The following is a 23,130-nucleotide window of genomic DNA, read 5'->3' on the forward strand; positions in this document are numbered from 1 at the left end:
GTTGGGGAGGGATCTGAGAACTATTACTTTATAAAAATGACTCTTGGAATAGTATGTTGAGTGTTAGGAGGGGTATTAGGAGGGGCAAGGGGAGGGGGGAGGGATAGAATAACCTGAAGAAAGGCACACAGCGAAAGTTAAATTTTAATGGGAAATATGGTGAATTAAGATTTGATCATCTGGAGTTTGAGATTCCATCATGACCCACAATAACCTACCTTCATTTTCTCATTGTGTAAACACGTAAAATCATAGAACCTGTCTTATTGGGTTTTTAAGAGAAAAACCACCACAACAATAATAATAGCTAATGCTTGCATAGCACTTGGCATGTACCAAGCACTGTTCTAAGTGTCTTACATATTTTAACTTAGATTTAATCCCTACATCAGCCCTGAGAAAAGGTACTGTTCTTATTCAAGATGAGAAATCTGAGACACAGAGAGGCTAAGTGAATTTCCCAAGGTCACACAGATTGTGTGTGTTGGACTCAGGATTTATTTATTTATCTATTTATTTATTTAATAAATTTATTTATTTAATTTTGGCTGCGCTGGGTCTTCATTGCTGTGCGCAGGCTTTCTCTAGTTGTGGTGAGCGGGGGCTACTCTTTGTTGCAGCGCGCGGGCTTCTCATTGCGGTGGCTTCTCTTGTTGTGGAACACGGGCTCTAGGCATGCAGGCTTCAGTAGTTGTGGCACGTGGGCTCAGTAGTTGTGGCTCACGGGCCCTAGAGCGCAGACTCAGTAGTTGTGGCGCACGGGCTGAATTGCTCCGCGGCATGTGGGATCTTCCCAGGCCACGTCCCCTGCATTGACAGGCGGATTCTTAACCACTGCGCCACCAGGGAAGTCACTGGACTCAGGATTTAAATGCAGATAGGTACAGTCTTCAGGGTCAGTATCCTCAACCACTTGTACATGGCATGTGAAAAGCTATTAAGAATTGTTAGTTGATTTTATTCACATGAGGATGTTAAGCAAGAATTTAGAAATTCAGGTTTGGAGTTTAGTCCCTCGAGTGATGGACCATCTCCATAGGGCTGCTGCCTAAAGAGCGAGAGTAGGTGAACTCGCCAAAGAAGAGGATGCAGAATAAAAAAAGAAGCAAGTACACAACCTTCAGGGAATTCTTGACATTTAGACATGGTCAGGCCAAAGAAAAGTTATTAAAGGTGATAGAGCAGGAATGCCCAGAGAGGTGGAGGTTGATGGTGGCAAGGGAATGAAGCACACGCAACACAAGTGGACCGTCCACGCCATACACTGCCGCAGACCCGTTACAAGGACGGGTCTGAGAAACGGCCCCCGGTCCCGCCCTCTGGCTGTTCGTGAGCTGGGAGAGCAGTTTCAGCACAGTAGACGTGGAATCCAGAATGCAGGAGATTGAGGAGTACATGGGAGGTGATGAACCTCAGGCTGTCCCGTTTGCCCAGCCTTTCAAGGAGTTGAACAAGGAGATTCGTGCTCTGACAGCGTGGGTTTGAGGAAGGTCCAGGCAGAGAGGGTGATATGAAAGCAGCAAACAAGAGGGGAGAAGGAGAGGGATAGATGGAAATTAGGCGGAGAGTGCGGGTTAGCTTTGAAATCTGTAAGAATGCTCCTTCAGATGGAATGGAAGAAAGGATGGGGGAAACTGGGGAAAAAATGTGATTGGAAGAGATAAGAGCTGAGTGAGTTCACCCCAGGCAGTCTGCACTTTTTTTTTTTTTTTTTTTTTCTTCAGTCTAATAGGAGACAGTGGGAGGAAATTCATAGACAGGTAACTCAGGCTCCAGAGAGCCTGGCTCTCCAGGATTATTGGGACAGAGGAAATTTGAAAGAATGACAGAAGTCTCTCATCTAAACAATGCAAACTGACACATTTGCCAGGATGTGTCTCCAGGCAGGAAATTAATTTATTGAAGTGGAAAGTAGTGGCACAGAAAAGAAGAGGAGAATGAAATGAGACAAAGGAAAACTTGACTGTATTTGAAGGAGGAATTTTTAGACACCAGACTGAATGGTTCGCAGAACAACTTCTCAGGGGAAACCTGAGTGTCCTGAGTGATGGGAAGCAGCCGGGTTCTGGAACCGCAGCCTGGGTTTGGTTAACACTGAACCACCAGAGCACCAGGGAATACTCTATAAGGGGGAGTTGTCCAGCAGAGAGACCTCTGCATTACATGCTGCTCCTGGTAAGGTCTTTAATCTTCAGTTTAACTGATTATTTCTAGAAAGATCTTTGGCCAAAAGACATTGGGTTGCACTGTTTCAGCAGATTTGTTGTTGCAATGACATGAGTGGGATGAGAAAAGGACTGAAGCAATCTAATAATTAAGAGTGTGGTACTAAAAATCAGCACCACTCCCATCAATCCATAGGTGGGTCCTTTGGGGGTTGCTTTGAATGATGTCAGTAAAAACGTATCCAGGCGTGGGCAGCATATTTAGATGGGCATAATATTCTTGAGTTCAGTGGTTCTGAGTGGGACCAGATACATAATTAGTGGAGCCCAGTGTAAGATGAAAATATGTGGCCCCTTGTTCAAAAAGCAGGAAAAAGTGCTGTTAAAGGTACTAACATAAAAAGCTTTTCCTTTTCTCCCATAGTCTCTCTCTTTACTCATCATGGTGTTTATTTGCTATTTAATGTCATTCTAAGTGAAGGAAAATTAAAAGTAAAAACTATCAACATGAATTTCATTGTTCATCTTTATATTATGCAATGCCAGTATTAAATGCAAATATAAGAGTGTTTAACACATATGCAGAATTACTGAAGTCACACACTTCGTAGTATTTTGTAGTTTGTAAATGCATTTGTATATTCTTCCTACCAGAACACAGGAAACACTGCACAAAACTGACTACCCTTATTTCACGTCTCCATTTGCACAGTCTATCAATCTTTGGCTTATAGAAGGAAGGACTGAAAGGAAAAAGAACCATGGGTTGCTCTATCTTTCCTTCTTCTGTGCCGTCATCTTCAGCGTCAAGTGGTTGGTTAATACAGGGGAGTAACAGGAGTAAGAGAGGATATGCAAGGATTCTTTGGTTGTTAGTGTTTCTTAGAAAGACACTGCCTTGTTTCTACATGTACAGCAAGTTCTGGATTGAATAGAAAGCATGGCCTCTTACTGCTGTCAGCACCCACCCACCTGCTTACTCAGCTGCATTTGTAACACATTTACCTTGAACTCGCTTTGAGGCTTATTGAAGTCCATGCATCGTGAGTCCACCGAAATTCTGTGCTTATGGGGCCCTGCAAACGCTATTATGAATAGGGCAGCAAGGAATGGTGGCCACACGTATTAAACAGATCTCCTCTGCTCACATGCACGGTCCACTGTGCCATCAGACCTCATTTACAGAACACAAGTTCAAAGTTCATTAGGAATCTTGACCTCATTTACAAAACACAAGTTCAAAGTTTACATTATTAGGAATCTTGATGATGACAGCAGAGCATTAAACCAGGTGTGGGGCGTTTCTGAGCCTGGGGTTCTGTGTGTGACTACAGGTTACAAGTCCATGAAGCTTGCCCTGGTTCTTGGAAGTCAAAGAGCTCAGTTTTGAGCCTGAGCTACATTCTGCTCTTAAAGTCTCAGCTTCATTATCAAAGTTTACAGTGGGTCAGGTTTGCGTGTGGTATCCTAGAGACCCCCCTCCTGGCCATCAGCACTGTCAGTTTTGCCTTTCAAGTGTTTTCCGAATCACTCTCCATTCCTTCCGCCAATGCCTTGGTTTACATCCCCATCGACTCTGACATAGACCCTGCAGTTAGTCTCTTCCCTGTATTCTGCACCTCATCGCCAGACACATCTTCCAAATAAACCTTTGGTACAAGGACACCCTGCCCTGCCTGGTCCTTGCTTTGATCTCCTGCAGGCTCTGGCTTGCAGCAGAGTTCTCACACTGGTGGGCCTGGGATGAAGACTGCCAGCAGACAGGTTTGGTTTGACCTACGCAGTATTTTAAGAAATTTACGCCAGTACTTAAATTTTTTGGAGATTTCACTTATTGAAATTCAGATTTAACAAAGAGAAGATCTGGCTGCTCTGGGCTCTTGTTTCCTTGGGCTATGCTGGTGCCCTAGAGAACAGGAGGACCTGTGGACACGGGGAGGAAAATTGACTCTTTGTTCTGGCAAAACCTTCACTTTCGTAGATCTAGAGCATGTATTTGCCTGTTGTTCTCAGGGAATGCTGTGAAGCAATTGGAATGCTGATCTTTTAATTTGAGAAGTTAACTTCTCCAACTTTATAATGTAAGTTGGGTGTATGCTTTGTAGCAGCCCTTGTTTTTTTTTATGTTTTTTTTTTTGTTTTTTTTGGCCCTTGGTTGCTTTTTTAGGGGAAAAATTTACTAGGTCTCACCTGGTCAGTGTCACCACTGTGTCACTTTGTGACCTCACCTGATCTTGACCTGTTTCTCCAAGCTTGTCTTCGTGCTCCCCTGTGCTCAGACCCAGGCTCTGCACCCCTGGAGTGCTTTAAGTCCGTTCAACCTTCTACATTTCCTATTGTTTTTCTCTTTGCTTAAACCCTCCTCTTTCCTCTAGGACCCCTTAAAGTAGTTCACTGGGAGACCCTTGCTGAGAGCCTCAGTCTGAGCTCAGACTGCAAACTCTGCTGGAAGCAGGTAATTAAATTTTTAGAGCTCTAAATGCTAAAGTACCAAGTGGGTGATGAGTTCAGGTTGTTTGTGAAGGTTCCTTCCAGCCCAGTGATTTTGAGATGCCATGATTCTGCCAATGCCTGTGCCTGTATATTACCATGCACTTGGTATCTAGTTGTTTTTTGAAGTTATTCTTTGTGCTAGGAACTTTGCTTGCTCCATTTCACTTAAATATGAGGGCGACACTAGCATGATCTCCATCATACAGATGAGGAAACTGAAAGCTTTCCCCAAAACTGATGCTCCAAATGGCTTACTTATCTCTGGTTATATCTTAATTCTTCAAATAGATTATATACTTGTTGAAGGCCATGACTGTGCCTTTGTTGCCAGGCCCTGCTACCCAGCAGGGACTCAGTGAATGTTTAAGTGATGAAAGTAATGGTTCATTCGGCCAATATGCATTGGGGCCTAGACAAGGCTCCATGGGGACGCAAAGGAGACTCAAGTAGTATCAGTTATATTGTAAGATAGACCTCCTCCCTGTGCACAAAGACAGGATAGTTTTTGATCTTGGGCTGTGGATTTAGATGAACCTATAGCTGTGTCTCAGTTTCTTCATTTGTAAAATGGGGGCAACAATAGTACATAGTTTGTAGCAGTGGTTTTAAACTGGGGTGATTGTGCCCCGTAGTAATCATTTGGCAATGTCAGGGAACATGTCTTGTGTCACAACTAGGGGTGGAGGGAAGACTGACCTTCAGTAAGTCACGTCCAGGGATGCTGTTAAACATCCTACAATGCACAGGACAGGCCCCTTCCCACAACGAAGAAATAGCCCCCAATGTCAGTAGTGCTGAGGCTGAGAAACCCTGCCTTGTAGGCTCCTGAAGATGAAACAAGATAATGAATACAAAGAGCTTGACATAGTTAACTGTTACTCTAAGAAAACTGTCTCAAAGACTGCAAAATCAGCTTTTGGGAGGGTGAACCCCAAAAAGATTAATTTCAGAATATCTGTGATTCTTACTGAGGAGAAGCCTTACGCTAAGGACTTCATGCTGTCTTGTTTAGAAGTGACAGACTCACTGGAGATTGTGTGTGTTAAAGGATTTCATGCTGTCTTGTTTAGAAGTGACAGACTCACTGGAGATTGTGTGTGTTACACCGTGTACTAACGTGAGCTGGCGTGGATTTATCAAAGCTGTAAAAACAATTATTAATTTTTAGGGTGTTCCTGATAAACTTCCTGCTTGCTTAACTGGTTAGTTCTGTGGAGATAATTTTGGTATGTGGGTTTAAATCCTCTGATGGAAAATGTTTTGGTTAGTGAATTTCCAAAATGTGTTTTGATAAGTGGGACATGAAAAGTTTTTGTTTCCACATCAAGAAGCCCATTGTTTTTGTAGCCCTAAGTTTAAAACAAAGCCACTTTCCCCCTGCTTACTGCCTTACCTGTCTACTGCACAGTGTTTTGGTGTTTGTAGGCTTGGAGAGCTTTTGGATTTCCATCTGTTTTTTTTTTTTTTTTTTTTTGTGGATTTGAAGTTGAGGCTGTTATTAAAATTTTTTGTAATTATAAAAGTAATATATGCGCCTTCTAGAAGATTTGGTTAGTATAGAAAAAACATAAAGAAGACGCAATTAAAAAAAAATACTCCTTAGTATTCCTGCCACACAAAAGTACAACTACCTTTGGTGTGTTTCCTTCCATTTTCTTCATTCATGTATTTTTTTCCATATTTGAAATATTCTGAGTGTGTAATTTTGTGTCCCACTTTATTTTTACTTACTTAATTTTTATTTATTTATTTATTTGGGCACACCGTGTGGCTTACGGGATCTTAGTTCTCTGCCCAGGGATTGAACCCAGGCCTACGGCAGTGAAAGCATGGAGTCCTAACCACTGGACTGCCGGGGAATTCCCTTTAACATTGTTTTATTTGCATGTCCCCACACTACTATAATATCTCTAAATATTATTTCTGAGGACTGTGAGATGTTCCATCTATGGGTGTTTCATGATTTACTTAATCCCATCCAGCACATACAGCCTGTTTTCAATGTTTGCTGAGCATCTTTCTGTATTTCAGATCATTCCCATCTTTACAAGAGATGACCAAAAGTAGAACCAAAGGGTGTGGGTCACAGTGCCTGGATATCTTGATCCATGTTGATATCAGTTGCCAAAAAATTTCTACTAATTTTTGCTGCCATTAGCAGTGATATTCTCATTTTAATAACATTTGATAACTTTCTAGTAGAAAAGGTATTTCATTTTTCTCTTTTATTTATTTGCTGTTTATGAGGTCAAACATGTATATGACTGTTGGCCGTATTTCCTGTTTAACAAACTGTTTATATACTTTCCCCATTTTATCAGTTGGGAATTAGTGTTATTCTCATTTGTCATAAACTCCAGTTTATGTATTTCATTTACTTACCCTTATTAACCCTTTCTCATAGTTATTGCAAATATTTTCACCTAGTTTTTTTCCCTAATTTTTCTGATTAAAAAATTTTTGTTTTTAGTGATATAGAAGTTTAAAAATTTTATGTAGTCAAATCTGTTGATTTTCTTTTCCACTGGGGATCTTAAACCTTCCTTTATCTATATTCAGATGAACCCTTTCTGCTCTGGAAGTCACCATACTGAGTCATCAGTGTTTAAAATTCTGTCCCAAAGTAGACTGCTATCGAGTTTCCTAATGAGGATAAAAGTGCTTGGTCTAATATGGGCACCCACTATGTACCATGGAAACCCTTCACATCAGTGTGAGTGTGTATGTCTGTGTGTGTGTGTGTGTGTGTGTGTGTGTGTGTGAGTGAGAGAGAGAGAGAGAGAGAGAGAGAAATAGGGAAAGTTGATTAGAAAGGATGAGCCTCTTGTTGGGACCCCGCCCATTCGGTTTTGTTTTAAATTTCCTTTCTCTCAGGGTGGGAGTGAGCTTTTGCAGGCAGGGGGCCTTCCAGAGATTCCCAAGTGGCTGAGTGCCTGGGACCAGCAGCTGGCTGAGCCACCTGTGGCTGTGCCTGGCACAGCGTTGGCCCACAACGACTCGTTTGTTTAGTGCAGGAGAAGATAGGCTGAGCCGAGACGGGGCCTCTCTACTCCTCGCCATCAAGGTCCATTCTCTCAGGCTCCAGGCTGTGTGCTGCTCGGCCTCTGGAGGTGGCTCCCTGCCCTGCAGTGGACTCGCGGGAGCCCACAGCCCTGCTCACCTGCAGGTCACCAGCTGCATTAGCCAAAGCCCGAAGAGGGAGGTAGCAGTAGCAGCCAGCGCTCACCTGTTCTGCACATTCGTTTCACTCGGGCTTTTTAAATGCTTCTCACCTCAACTTTATGAGGTTATACACTATTTTCATCGCCGTTAATTTGGAGGAAACCACCACTCAATAAAAGCATAATTAAAATCTGGAGCTTATGAAACAATTCCATCACTGTAATTTCTTGGTGTAATTTCTTGGTGATGCTATTGGGCAGAGGGTAACAGCAACTGTTTTAGGTTTTCGAGTCAGATATATCTTGGATGGAACCCTAAGATAGTCATGTCTTAGCATATTGAATTGGTTTTTGCGTCTCTAAAATGGGAACAACAGTGTCTACCTTGTAGGAATGTTAAATTGAGATAGTACATGCGAGATGCCCAGCACAGTACCTGGCCCATTCATTGTGGAAGCTCAGTAACGATTGTTTCCTAGTCTCAATGCTGAAAATGCCTTTGTTCTTTTTTGTTTAAAAATTTCAGAATAGCTGGTAAACCTGCTCAGACTTGTGAAATTTTAGTAAATGTTATTTATATTTAAGTGCAAGAAGCATTTCTTTATCTGCCCTACTTATTTTCCTGTACAGTAGATTTTCTTTTCGGGTGTGGCTAAGTTGCCTACTTCTCTGAAATCCTTCTGCTTGGAGAATTTCCTGATGAACCCCCAGTTTAGGACTATACTCACAGCCAAAATAAAACATGCTTTGTCTATGTGTTTATGTACAAAGCACAGACAGCTCTCTAGAAGGGCGATAACTCAGGCATTCCTTTACACATAGTTGAGAATTTTGACATTATTCATGGAGTTGTTACTTGTCCATGTATCATAAACATTCAGGTACCAGAGCAGCGTTAAAGAAAGTTATAGAAAATCACAAGAAAATACAAAGTTGTTAAATAACTTAGGAGAAGAGTTGTTAAATAAATCTTCATTTTTTCATACCATATAAAAGTTGGGTTAGATCTGACTGGTCCTTATGCTAGACCTTGTTAAGCACTTTAAAAAAAAAACTTTGCTAATATTATTGTTACTTCTGACTAAAGAATCTCAACATGAGGGTTGTCTTACCATTTAACTTCTACTGTATGTTTATTCAGACTTTTCCATTTTAATAAATTGAGCCAAGTATTTATAAATGTTATCGTAGAATTATATTATAATCCAGTGCAGTCTTGTTTCTATGGAGTTAGTTAGAGATAACACCCTGTAGGAGTCTTCTTTAAGATATGCCTTGGACCTTCTTGTTTTTTTGTCCCTGAAGCCATGATTGCATTTTCAACAATACATCAACCTAGTATTGGAATGGGGAAAAGTTAATGAGGATGGGGCTTTATTGGGTTAATAACTAATGCTCTCATTCCTATTCTGAGAAATTTAGATCTGTAGCCTTGTGGTTTTTCCATTCCCTGCCCTCTCTTTAGTAGCAATAGAGAGACAAGGATGGGAAAGCCTTTTAAAAATGTAATTTATATAAATTCATAAATTAGAGTTGTGCTTTTATATAATTCATACCGTGTGTATATGCTTTCCGAGAAACATGGATATAGTTAAGTATCAGTGATTAAGTGAAATTTACATGATTTCTCAGTTCCCTTTTATGTCTTGAGTTCGAGGATTAAAGTGAGTGAACTGTTGGCCAAATCTTGCGAATGTTGCAAACGGAGTGCAGTACATTATAAAATGCCACACCCAATTTTAAAGGTCAGTAGGCAATTGTTTTCCTAAAATTCCAGGCCCATTGTTTGATTTCTTAATTTGCAGCCAAAGTGGACATTTGGGGGCAGAGTGGGTAGCGATGTTAAGGGTTAAGAGAGTAGGTTAAATCTGGAAGAATAAAATTGGTGCTGACCTGACTACTGATTTACAGGATACAAAGGACTAAAGACTAGGCTTTGTGATCCTGAGATAACAATCCAGTTCAGCCCTGTGCCCATCACTTCAGCCAGATCATTTTGGCACCAGCCCTTCGAACAAAGCCTGAGAACCCAGCAAGTTTTACCAGGCATTTCTTGTTGCTACTGGTTGGCTTTTGTGGCGTCGGTAGAGTAATTAGCTCTCATTAGCATGCCCACAAGCCATAATGCATCCACCTGCCTCACAGAGATGCTTGCTTCTCATCCTGAAACCATAACATCCCCACCTGATCTCTTTAGTCCCAGCATTTTTGTATTGCAGAAACAGAATGCCAACTTGGCAAGAGTAAAATCCACCAAGTGCCTCAGATAACAGTAGCAAAACCTATTGACGAGGGTAGGAAGGCTTTCCTAAGAACAATTACTGTGTCTAGGAAATTGGTGAGCTGTTTAAAGCTTTTTCTTCTTTTTTCCCCTCTTGTGTATGTGACTGAAATGAAGCAGGTTACACTGGTAGTCGTATAACTTGATCCCCTAGTCTCTTGTCAGCCGTATTCCAGAAGCTGTGGTCTGTATCAACAAAGAGTCTGGAGTGTTTGGAGTCACTGAGAGACAGAGAGACCTTTGGTGGTGATTTGTGACCCTGTTCAGGACCCCATGCCATCAGTAGTCCTTGTTCCCATGAAATATAGGTCTGTAGTATGAAGGTGGGGGCCATAAAGGCAGAAGGAGGGAGGCAGGGTTTTGGGGCTTTGTACACAAGCCTGGAGAAATATGTAGACAAATTGCAAATTGGCAGAATTTTATATGAAAGGACCTTGGAACCAAGAATCTGGCAGTCTGATCCCAACATTGATCAGCTGTGTCATCCTGGGCAAGTCACTTAACCAGGCATAAAGTTGAGATTAAAAATACCAGCCCAGCCCTTGCAGGGAGAGCTGTGAATGTCAGATGAGACAGCGTGTGAAAAGCTATAAAACATTAAGCAGTAGTATGATTTTAAGTTGAGTTTTTTATAGAGAATACATTATCTACATTTTTAACATTTTGAATCCAAACCTCTGGTAATAAGATACAGGCACTGTGCAAGCACCTGCTTTTCCTCTGATTTCTACTCCTGTGACATCCCTAACTCCATCCCTGGACCCTAACCTGGACTAGAGCCTGGATGATGACTAGGTAGTTCCTTGAGGTTTATCTGGGAGATGGTGTGCTGCCTCCTGGGCAACGTGGTAGTAGTAGCTCTTGATTCCTACGCAGGCCTGTCTGCCACCTGCTTTCTCGGGGATGCAGTAAAGAGTACAAAGTCATCGATAATCGTTCCGCTCCAGGAATTGTTCCCTGTTATTAAAAGTTTGGAATGTTGGGAATAAAGTGTTGAGGACTCATTGTCATACATCTGTGTAGCACTGTTCTCTTCAAGTGGCTTTAGAGTAAAGATTTCCTCTGATGTAGGTTATAAAGCATGTGTGTCTTATGTGGGGAGGGGGTATACTCGAATGGGCAAGGGTAAAAACCGTAGCTCGGCACCCTGTGGTCTGGTGTCAGTTTCCAGTACCACGTGATGTGATGTTGTGATGCACAGATCACTCGCCTGGCGATGTCTCACCTCCCTTACTTGTGAAACTGTGATACTCCTGGGCATTATTTAAACTCCTGTCCCTGTTGACTGCATTGGGTTGGTGTTCAGAAAGTGGTCTGAGTTGATTATCAAACTGTGTAACTTTTAAACGGAATCACAAGTATTTTTCAAAGACTGTCTTCAGCCTTCATAGGACCTTTGATAGAACATGTCCCTCTAGGGCCTGTAACTTCCTCAGTATGATTTAAAAAATAACTTTCTACACTTAGAAAACAGCTTGTCTCTTTTTGGATTGGCTGGAAGCACACCAGGAGTTGGATGCTGAAGGAGTTTAGGGGTGAGGAAAAGAAGGCAGCAGGGTTGGGCAGAGGACAAGCTGACTGGCAGTGTGGGTGTAACTGAGGCCCCGGCTGCTGGACCTATGTATCCCTGAATCAGCCAGTGGTAGGCACCTGGCCACCCCTTCTGGGGGCATTACTTTGGGTGAAGCTGTGTCCTGCCACTGGCTGAGGACCTTCCCTGTGAGCCGGCAGCAGCTGGGCATGGGTGCACTGGCCCTAAAAATGGGGTCTGGTTGGAGCACAGTAGTGACCACTACCCTGTCCCAAAGAATCTAATCCCTTAAGAGAGAAACAGACAAAATATGTAGCACCAAAATCCCAGCAGTATGGTAAGTCCCTTTATCTGCAAAGTTAGAGAGTTTGCATCCGTTAGCAAAACTGAAGGAAGAGGTCATACCCCTCCGTTAATGATAAATCAAACAGATCTCTAGCCTCTCCGAAGTTTGAGACACTTGGATAATATTTACACCTGGTTATGGTATATCAGGTTCTATATTTGTGAAACGGCTGACAGCTTCTATATTTGTGAAACGGCTGACACGTAATTAAGTACTTTTTCCCAAGCATGAATTACAGCATGTTTGGAATATTCATCATATGTGTACATGAAGGCAGTTGTTTCTGGGGTATTTAATTCATGTTGAATTTATAGGATTGGTGGGTCACCACCACAAAAGGCAGGTAAAGCACACAGACCATGAAACTCAGAACATTCCAGGGGACCCTACGGATGGAGGGCAAACGTGAGGGCGTATAGCGTCTGTTGAAGTTACCTGATACAGTATTTTAGTCATGGTTGAGGATAATGGTTTAGGAGTCACATTTTCAAGGGATAAGTTAATGTACTTTGAAAAAACGAATCAGTTTTCTGGCATTTCCAAAAGCCAGTTGTGCTCTGCAAGCGTCTGAAACTGTCTGGCATAGTTTGTGGGGTGAGTGGGATGAGTAAACAAGGCCAAAGTTGTACGTAATATCTTTCCAACTGCAGATCAAGCCATATTGCAAAAATGAGCACTGTTCCCCAGCATTTTCTATCTTTTAGTAAGTGAAGGAGGTGGTGGGTTCGGCCGACCCATCATCTTAATAGTTTGGGTGTGTTGTGGATGATTCGGGCCTGGCACCAGCAAAGGTGATAGAGTCTGTGTGTCCTGACCGATGGACCTCACTTCCAGTGAGTCCCCCTCAGCAGTGAAGTAGCCCTTGTATTCTTTGCCTCAGTCTGCATTATCACCCAGGAACTCTGTAACGCCAAGTCATGGGAGGTATTCCCAACCTGTTTCCACCATGGGTGGAGTGGAGAGATAAATAGGTCACTGTCTGTTATGCAGCTGTTCTTGGCCTTAGCTTCTGTATTAAAAACACACATCTCTGAACCTCTTGGAGGGATGTGATGATTTGGTAATTGCATGATTTACCAGCTGCTTTAGTGTATTGCCTAGAAATGGGAGACGGCACGAAATAAAAAGCTCTCCAGGTTTCCTCAGCTGAGAAGGAGATTAAGGCAGCGTAGTGATTGCCGTAGAGGAAAGGCTGAAGGGGACACTGTCAAATGCGTGCAGTGTATCTTCTCGAACCCTCCACTTGGGTGATCTTTCTCCATGTGATCCCTGGGGTCTCAGGAGATCTGATAGTGCAAGGAGCAGACATCCTAATTGGGGGCAAGGAAAGTTGTCACGTTGTGCATGTCTTCCTCTGGCTTCTCCATCTTTCTAAACATGCCTGCACGTGTGCATTTATCCTTGGCGTTCTGGAAAGTTCAGATGAGGAATCTCCAACTATGACTTTTCATTGTGACACATCTGCAAAGGATGAATAGAGAAAAGTTTCTTGGCCAGGAAATGCAGTCCTGTGTAGAGAGAAATAACTGTCACTAGGAGAGAAACTTTCAAAGAACCAGAAGTTTTAAAAAAGGGAAAAGAAAAAGATGGAGGAAGCCTATCAAGGAAAGGAAGGGCCAGAGGTGAGCTGCAGGGTGCTACTTGGAGCTATGGGAAATAAATCATGAACGAGTGACGCGGGAAAAGGTCAAATGAAAACCACCACCTGTTAGGGCTGGCCAGGGCCCAGGACAGAGGCAGCACCAACTGGGCTTGGAGATCCACTGAAACTCACTCCACACAGAACTGCCCCACCCGTCTACCCCATCTGCCTCTATCCACCTGGAGCAGGAGGGCCTGACACCCTCGTGGGAAGGATGCTTTCGGGCTGTTTTGAAAGCGAGACCTCAAAGTTTGGGAGAACCTCGCCTCCTTCTCCAGCTGATGTTCATAACCTCCCAGAGAGAAGACGCGGTGGTGAAGGACACAGGCTTGGGAACCAGGTGGATTTCTGCCCCTTAATAAGAGGTATGACTTAAACACTGGGCCTCAGCAAACAGGAATCCTGATGCAGTTGGTTATGTTTCACAGGGTTATTGTGAAGAGTGAAGTGGGGCTTAATGAAGTAAATGCTCCACGCTAGGTAACTGTTGTTATGTGTCAGGAATTATAACTGGATTTGGAGAAAGCACCTTCCTGTACTTTCTGGCCTCCCCGTAGGAACTTTGAACCCGACCTGGGTCTCGGCAGGGATTTGGACGCCGTCAGTGGCCCCGCATGGGGCCTGGACGGTAATCCGAGGCTCGGGGTAGGTTGTTGGAAGCAGCCACAGGTCCTTGCACGGGGCTCTGGGTGTCCGTCCACGGCCCCTCCTCAGAGTTCCTGTTCTGAAAGGCCCTGACCTTTTCTGTAGGCCGCTCCTGCAGGGACTGCACACACATTAGCTTGGAATGGGTCTGGGTCCTATTTTTTAAAATTTCCAGGGATAATGGGATGCTCCGTTCTATATACGTAAATATTGATTCACCTCCTAAGCGTCTTTTATATACAAGACACTGGACCCATAGAGGTGCAAATTGGGGCCGCCTGTCGTGTGTTAGGGGGTTGCATGATTATGTTATTTGTGCCTTCCTGCAACCCTAGGAGAGGAAGGCAATATCACTAGTTTTACAGAGATTAAATAACTTGCTCAAGATCAGAGATAATGTCCAATTTCCCTGACTGTTAAGACGCATTTCAGTTTCTGTGATGCTAAAATGTGAAAAAGTATATCTTTTTAATTAATGAAATGTAGTGAATAGCGGAGTCTGGATACTACCCCATGCCTGTCTGATTTCAAATCTTGCGGGGGGGTTTTTCCCCATCACACGCAAGGGCTTATCTATCTAGCTGGTGAAGATTAAAAGAAGCACAGAGAAGAGGACAACTAATGTATTAGTTAGGACTTGTAAGGGCAGCAGTATGACAATAGTTGCTGTTTATTGACTACCTATGATGTTGCAATGCTTTTCTGTGCTATAATTCATAAGAGCATTTTAATCTTTACAATCACTCTGAGGTGGATACTGTATATTCTTTTTTACAAACAAGGAGACTGAGATAGGTACTCTTATTCCCATTTTCACGTGAGAAAACTGACACGGAAAACTTCCTGAGGTCACATAGCTCGTACTAAAAGTAAATTCTGTAACATGGTACTTACGAGTTCAAGTTCATTTATAATCGTGACAGATCTGGTTAAGGTTCCAGAAGACTGTGATCTGATAGAGGGGTGCTCATTGCCCTCTGGGTGCACCTAACCCAGGCCTGGGTCAGGAAGAATTCCCAAGGGGGTGGCACCTCAGCTAAGATAGGAATGTCCACCTCTCCATCCCTTGCCCCTATGATGCTAAAAATAATCGTGGTTACCCTAGGTTACAGACCTCTGCTAGTCCCATCTTTCCAAACCTGGCATTAACTAGAAGGGACTGACTTTATTTATAATTTATATCCTTTCCATGTCCAAAGAGCAAGTGACATAGTTTAAAAGGAACATTGTAAATTAGGAAGTTGTTAGAGAACTAGAGGGATGACTGCATGGAAGGTCTTGGAAATCGCCAAAATAGGAAAATAAAACCAAAACACTTGATGACATTGTGTAATTTAAGTTACCTGCAGATGACTGGCCGAGTCATCTTTTGACAGCTTTTATGTTATGTCCTGCCTTCTCAGGCCCCTGGAGAACCCCGTGTGCTCACAGCGCTGACTGACCAAAGTCTCTGTGGCAACTCAGCTGGTACTTAGCGTTTCATTTTTCTCCTATTCCTTTTATGGAATTAATGATTTTTATCTCAAGTTGATGTGTTGTTAAAGGCTGTGAAGATTGTGAGTCAAGCTGCCATCTAGAAATAAAGCAGAATATATTTAATTGGACAGATTTTCTGTCATTTAAAAATAAATTTTGACAGACTCTGGTCCATAAGTAGACAGAGATATTTAAAGATACTGAAAGAGCCTGCAGAACATGGAGTCCTGATTTCTGATTCGCAACCTGCATTCCAGGTTTATTTTTGTCCCTCAGGAACCCCTGACCCCCGGTTTCCTTACCTTTAAAACAAGGGGGGTGCGTTAGGTATTCCCAAACTTCTCAGGCTCTAAAATCTTTTGATTCAAACATTTCTAATCAATTCTAACACGGCTTTTGTTCTGATTCACCAGGGTGCCTGCCTAACGCCAAATGTTGAGTTCGTCTCTGAGTTGTATAGTCAGTGAATTGAAATGGATGCTATGTTTTAAATTTCGATCACCTGCAGACTGCATTTCAAAGGGAAAGTATTGTGGACATTTTTCTTCCACATCTTCTGAATAGAGAGACTCATTGTTAATGAAGAGAATTGAGCTGCGATAGGTTTCGGCGTCAAGATGCCCTTTTGCTGCAATAATCCCTGACAGTCAACCCCAGAGCCAGTGTCTCGCTGAGCTGCCCTAAACTGCGGTCAGGAACGCTGACACTGTGGGTAGGCTTAGAGGAGGGATGGTGGGAGCAGAGAACAACTGTTTGGGTAGCTTTGAGAGAGGCCCAGCTGGGTAATGGAACCTGGAGGTCGGGATGAAGGGACAAATGGGGCGGAGGATGGGGGAGGAAAATGCATCCGTCTTCAGCCCACTGCAGCAGCGTGTGATTCCAAGTCTGTGTCTCACGGGGGAAAGGTTCTTCTCCCCTTCTCTGGTTCAAGGCTGTCTGGTGACACTGAACTTAATAAACTTTGGCATGACCCTGGTCACTGCCCTGGGTTGGGTGGCAGGGGACGACTGAAAATAAAGATAACTCAGGCAAAACTTCTTCAAGTTGGTGACTGACAAGTCTGATCTCTCCTGCGGGCCCTCAACAATGCTGCCACTATCGTGGCTCCGTCCAGCTGGCTTGGGGATTGTGCTCACCAGGGCACTGTGTGAATGCTGTTTTGTGCCCTGCTGTGTTGGGTTTTCCTGCAGCCCTTTCTGGCTTACAGATAGGTTGCCCCCACTGCCCTCTTAACTGTCCGGAGGCTGGAGGCCTTTGGTTGCCCTGCTGGATAACCAACCCGTCTACCATGTATGAACTGACTTCATAAATTGCCCTGCAGAAGCCAAAGCACCCGGCATATTATGGGGCTGATATTCTGTATGACGTGTGATGGAAAAGTCCCCGTGCTTGATGAGTTCTCAGTCAGCAGCCTTCGAGTTATGTGGCTAACTCTCTAGGGGGTCACTGATTGCCTATGAATTGGTGACCTATGAATTGAATGGAAAACAATTCTGGTCTACAGAGTTTATCTGCAATGAGATGATAGGAAAAGGCCCCTAAGAACGCTCCTTGGTCACTTTGGGCCTTAGCTCAGGGACCCAGCATGCACCGGGGGTGCCATTCACATCATTTTTATCCCTGCCCCTCATCCGATTCCCTTAGTAATTCCCTGTACCTTTGAGACCATTTTCGAGTGTCCTCTGTTAGAACAGGGAGATGGAACTGGCTGTGGCCAATGATTAAAGGGTTCCTACTATTTTTTCCCTTTTCCAGGTCTCCCAGACTGAATAACTAGGATGCTTTCTGAATTATGTGCACTATTTAAATAACTATAGAGGCAGTTTATAGGTGCCTTGCTAAGTGCCTTGGATAAACCTGCTGTCTCACAAATTGAGCAGGGCACAAAAAGGCGACTTTGGGGAATGCCAGTGTTTCAACAAAATTTAATTTGATACCACGGCTACTTAACAATACCCATCTGGTTAACACTGAGTGCTTAGATATGTATTATGGTAAATGCCTTAAAACTGGCACCTTGTAGACATTAGCCGGCAGTCCTGTCCAGAGTCCTAAGTTCTGGAGATAGTGCATAGCCAAGAGTAATCAAGACAGTGCCGGTGCTGGTGTAGCTAGCTACCACACTCGGGCCAACAAAACTGTTTTTAATCAGTTATTCCTTACATGTTGCCATTCAGCAGATCTCTCAGCCTGGTGAAGCTGATTATTCTATTTAAAACGACTGCTCTATGAAAATTTGTATTTTCTCTGGTAAAAAAAAAAAAAAAATGTGTGTTAGGAGGAAATGATTTGGAGTTTAGCTCACCACAGGGTTCTTATTCAGCATTTTCATCAGTGGCTGGGAATTGTGGTTGAAACATAGCTGGGAGAGACAACTGATGACAGTCAAAATCCAGAAAATAATCTGTACGTGACATGGTAAAGAGAAGCTGGTAGTATCTTAATTAACAGGGTTATATGTCATGTTGTGAATTTACATCTTAAAAAATTAAAAGTGGCCATAACTTGGTTTGACAAAAGCTTTCCAGGGGTTGTTTTCAAGTGCATGCATTGTGATGCTCTGCTAGTAGAAAGTTAAGGAAAGGTAAGCTAACTATGTTTAGCAGATGTAATGCAAGTTAGTGATCAGCTTCTTGGAGATAATGGTCCTTCTGTGCTCCAGGTCAGAGATTCTAGTGCTGGACTCCATACATTCCATTTTAAGAGGAGTGTTGCTCAATCGGAAGGTTTCCAGTGGTGGGGTGTAGAGACAGTGTGACCAGGGTCTGGAAATCGTGTCCTGTTAAGAGTGGTTTGGAGAACTGGGCCTTGATGTCCTAGGACGTTAAGGGAGACAGGGCTGCTGTTATAAAACTTGTTTGCTTGTCAAGCAGAAGAGGGAATAGGCTTGTACTGTTTGACCCCTGAGGATAGTCCTGAACTGGCTGGGGTAGGGTGGGCAGTCTGACTCAGGGAAGGCAGGCCCTTCCGGTAACCGAGTGAGTCTAGCCATTTAGAGGAGGTGGCAGGATTCATCCAGATGCATCAGAAAACATTCAGGCTTTGAGTGGGCGCTTGAATGTAGATGTTGGCTCAGGTCCCCTTCAACAATAAGGTTCTGTGATTTTGTAAAAATCACAGAGCCAGCTCCTCCTGATTCTTCTCAAAAATTATTTTATTCAGAGAGCTAGCATGGTGGAAGAAAGGCATCTCTTTCCTGTGGCACAGGTCATGGAAAGTACAATAACTGCTTGTTTCTGATGAGAGCCGGAAAACCTCTGGAAATTTCTCTAAACGTGGCTTTTCTCGTTCCTTATTTTCCGCAGATCCTGTTAAGACTCGAGATTCCTTATTCCTTTCTTTGGTTTTGTGTTTCACTTGAGTGGGCTAAATAATAGTGATTATTATATGCAAAAAAGGTTGCTACCAGTTTGTTTGGTTTTTTCCTTCCTGATGTGAAAGCTAAGCCTTGCTTTCCTCTTCTTGGCAGAAATTGTGCTTTTCTTTAGAGGAAATCATAAATCAGGGTTGAAGGCAAAAAATATTTTAACCCAACTTTCCCCCTTTCTGGAAGGAGTGACAGTAACTTGGCTATGAAACAGCACTGCAAAACAGAATTAAAGCATTAAAGCCTTTTACTATTAGCAAGCTTGTATTTCCATTGGCTCAAATCCTTTTAAGAAATATTATTTTGGGGGAAAAAAGCCTCTGTTTTATGTTAATGGTCCTGATCCTATTATCAAGTATGTTTATTCTTATAAGCATGCTGGGCACCATTTTACATAAAATTATGAATAGCTTAAATCATAGTCTTATGGTTGAGAGAGGCTGTGCATTGGAAAGAAACCCCAATTATTTATTTGTCAATCTTAATCTTTCATTCAGTGTTTAAAACTTAAATTGTGAAACTTAAGTTGAGTTATGAGTAATGAATACAGAATATTTTGAAATTAGCAGTTAGCCCACAGAATAAAACTACTGCCTGAATACATCTGTTGCTTTTGGAGGAAAGCATTTTTTGGCATAATAACATGCTGGTTTTGAGTCATCTTGTTGTGGTTGATACGCTAGTTCCAAGATCTGCTGGAGAAATCAAAGTTTCGATGTAGGTTCTTGATTTTCTGTATGCCTGACTGTAAGGTTTCTGACATACAGATGGCTAATATGGCCATTCCCATGGCCATTAACATTCATTTCTGTATTTTAATGAAACACATAAATACTGAAAGAAAGAAATACTGCATGAGACTTGCGTCTTTATCAAGGTTTCCATTCTTTGCCAGTGATTAACATTATCACCGAATGAAAAACCGGTTTTGGGGTATCATTAAACAGAAGCTATCATGGTATTACCCCCCAACTGATAAAAGACTAGCTGTTGAGGGCTTAGCTTGCATTACTAGTTTTACAGATTTTGTGAAAGATTTGATAGGAGGTTAGGTTTACAGGAGTTAGGAATTCAACATGGAGTCTCATGTTTATTGTTTCTTTCTCTCAAGAATCAGGAATGTCATCCACATTAGGATTGTTGTCATTTACTGAAGGAACAGGAAGCATCTGTTGTGCTCTGCTGTTGGCAGTCTGAACTTGTCTTGGTTTAGAAGAGTTTTCTTCTTGCAGGCTACTTTTAGGCAAACACAGCCCTGACATCCAGCACTGACCAGGAGAAGGCACGTTGGAAGAATGGCTTGCAGAATTGCTAATAAATCATTTAACCTCTTACTTCTTGGAATTGTTGCATTGTTGGAGGCTAATAATTTAACCTACATAAGCCTGCAGTTCTAAGAAGATTGATTATTTTACATTTGCTCAGGCATATATACTTGGAGGAAGGGGGAGAGAGGGGGATTAAGGGTCTTAAAATGTCAAAGGACCCCCCTTTTACACGCCCTCCCCCGCCCCCCGCAAAAACCCATTTTGAGACAGGCCTTACTGACTTGTCCAGGTGGCTTGGATTTTGTTTAATTTCAAAATCTGAAATTTCATTGAGTCCTCTTTGATAATTCTCTGCTACTGGCTTCATATGTATTTTGGGAAAAATAAGAGGGAATCTGCTTTAGAAATCTCGTGGAGCTTGAGTTATTTTTAAATTAATGAAGGAAAAATTTTTCTCCTCATGCTGAGCTTTTTTGTATCAAACTAAAGTTCTTAGGAGTAACATCATGGTAACAATACTTTTCCACAAGGAAAGGGAATACTCTGTAAAAATAAAAATGTGAAGATGTTTATCAAGTACCTGAAAGTCTGTAGAATGATAATCCATATAAATGTTTACATGGCTACATTTGCTACCGACAAGAACTCTGTCAGCTCCTATACTTATGTTATTTTTACCACTAGGTAGTTCGTAAAAAGTCTCCAACACTGTAGGCATATTATATTTTGTCTAAGTGCTAAATCACCCCTCCCCGTAATAGGTTTTATATGAGAAATGAGTGATGCAGATTCACTGGGGACAAACCTGGAACTACTAGAATGTGAACTGCTTTCTTATATTTCCAAGTATTCAGGAAAGTTCTCTCTTCCCTATAGATTTCTAAGTAGATTCTCTAATTTTGTTTGTTTTCTGGTAATTCTGGATGCTGAGAATCGCTCAGTTGTTTAGAGGATCTTATTGTGTTTGAAGCTCTATTTCTTTATTTCCTGGAGTCCGTTCATTGCTTCAGCATAGCCCCACGATGCTGCATTTGACTTTGGGTATTTGTGTACACTTTATACACTCATAGGATTTTAGTAATGAGTGGGTATGTTTGAGTGGAAGTTGGCTCTTGAAATATTTTGGAATACAATTATTAGGCATTTTATATTCTACAGATGCTTTATTAGCATGTCCACATACTCTGTTTCCTATACCTTTGCCTTTTCCCTAAAGACTTTCCTGGTCTTTCCAAGATTATTTGGTGTTTAGAGCCCGTAACTGTGATTTTTAAACGAACAGGGCTACTTTCAGTAATTAGATCATACAACCAAGAATTGAAGATGCTTATTTTCGTTTTGTCTTTTTCTTTCCCAGGATGGAAGCAGTACAGAAAAGTGGGAATATGCGTAATTATACAGGATATTATATGTTATATGTCATGCACACTATTCTGTATGGGTCAAGAAATATCTTACTCATTTGGGGGGACAACTGGGGAAAATCGTTTCAGTATATACTCCCCTTGCCTCCCACCCCCACACACAAAAATCCCACACACACACACGCACACACACACAGACATGCTGCTTAGACTTGTGTAATACCTGTAAATTGTACATGTGTTTTATCTTCTGTAAAATAATCATAAAGGATCATGTGTAAAGTGTACTGTACGACCTCAGTTAGGAAGTTACGTCATTGCAAAGTCTTATTAGCATCACCAGAGGTAACGAGGTTAAATGTACTTACCTAAACTTGCCATTAACCTGTTTTGCTGGATATAACTCATAGCCACCATAATGATTTTTTAAGCACCAACAAGTACATATGAAAGTCTCATCAGTGCTAAATACTAGTAACAGTTTGTAGTAGCCTAGTTTCTTTATCTTTAAAGAAAAAAAACCTTTTTAACTGTAAGATTTTCTCATTCTTCCTGAGGTTAGAGGAATGTGATGGTTCAAGGGGGAAAAAAAGCCAACCCAGTAACACAGTACCAGAACTCTCTGTTATTTTACAATTGGTTCATAGGGATACCTATGATATTTGAAAACCTAATTATAGTTATACCTCATGGCATAATTATAATCTCCTTTCCTTCCAGACACAAAAATTAAATGGTGAAATTTCTATGCACATACCCAGCACCCATGTGGAACAAACCCTGCTATTTTCCCTACATGAAAAATAAATGTAATTGGGCCAAGCTGACATTCTAGAGAAGACACACAGACTAGGAGATGGTAAAGTTGTTTATTCCTCCCCGTCAGAAGACAAAAACACTGTAATTGTCATTTAGACTAGAATGTCGAATGCAAGTGGCTGAGGCTTTTCTTAATGATAAAACGAAGTCTTTGTAATAGTTCTTCATCTGTGGAGAGAATTTGTGTTGACAGGTAAAAATTACACATGGAAAACTTTACACATTTGAATGTTTTCAAAATTTGCACCCAGAAATTTGTCTTTGTGTAATATATATTATTGCTTTTTTAATCTGTGAAAATCCAAGTTTTTCTTTTATTCTCAAGCAGCAGTCAGTAATCCTGCATTCTAAATATAAATTTAAAATATAAATATAAATTATTGGCTGGCTTAGATCTTGACTGAAAAATAAAGAATAAAGAAATAAAGGATTACAGATTTGCCTGAGAGATGAGTTCACAAAACCTCAGGAATGAATTAAATGCAAAATAAGTTCATTTGTTTCCATGGTTTAGATTTGGCATCCTTTGCTGCAGAACCTCATGGATTCTCTCCGTTTGGGTTTTGGAAATT

The 23,130-nt window shown here is 41.9% G+C and overlaps 1 protein-coding gene across 8 annotated transcripts in view; it reads left to right on the plus strand.

The window, feature by feature from the left end:
- The window catches only part of PPFIBP1 (PPFIA binding protein 1), a 175,718-nt gene that overhangs the window by 7,515 nt on the left and 145,073 nt on the right, over positions 1–23,130 (plus strand). The window contains exon 2 of one of the 8 annotated variants that reach the window (XM_068561792.1): positions 4,541–4,620. The exons of the other annotated variants lie outside the window; for them this stretch is intronic. The gene's annotated coding sequence lies outside the window, so the exon portion shown is untranslated. The remainder of the gene's footprint in view (positions 1–4,540; positions 4,621–23,130) is intronic. 8 annotated transcript variants of the gene reach the window in all.

Source organism: Eschrichtius robustus, chromosome 13 (assembly GCF_028021215.1).
Source record: "Eschrichtius robustus isolate mEscRob2 chromosome 13, mEscRob2.pri, whole genome shotgun sequence".
NCBI classification, from domain to species: Eukaryota; Metazoa; Chordata; class Mammalia; order Artiodactyla; family Eschrichtiidae; genus Eschrichtius; species Eschrichtius robustus.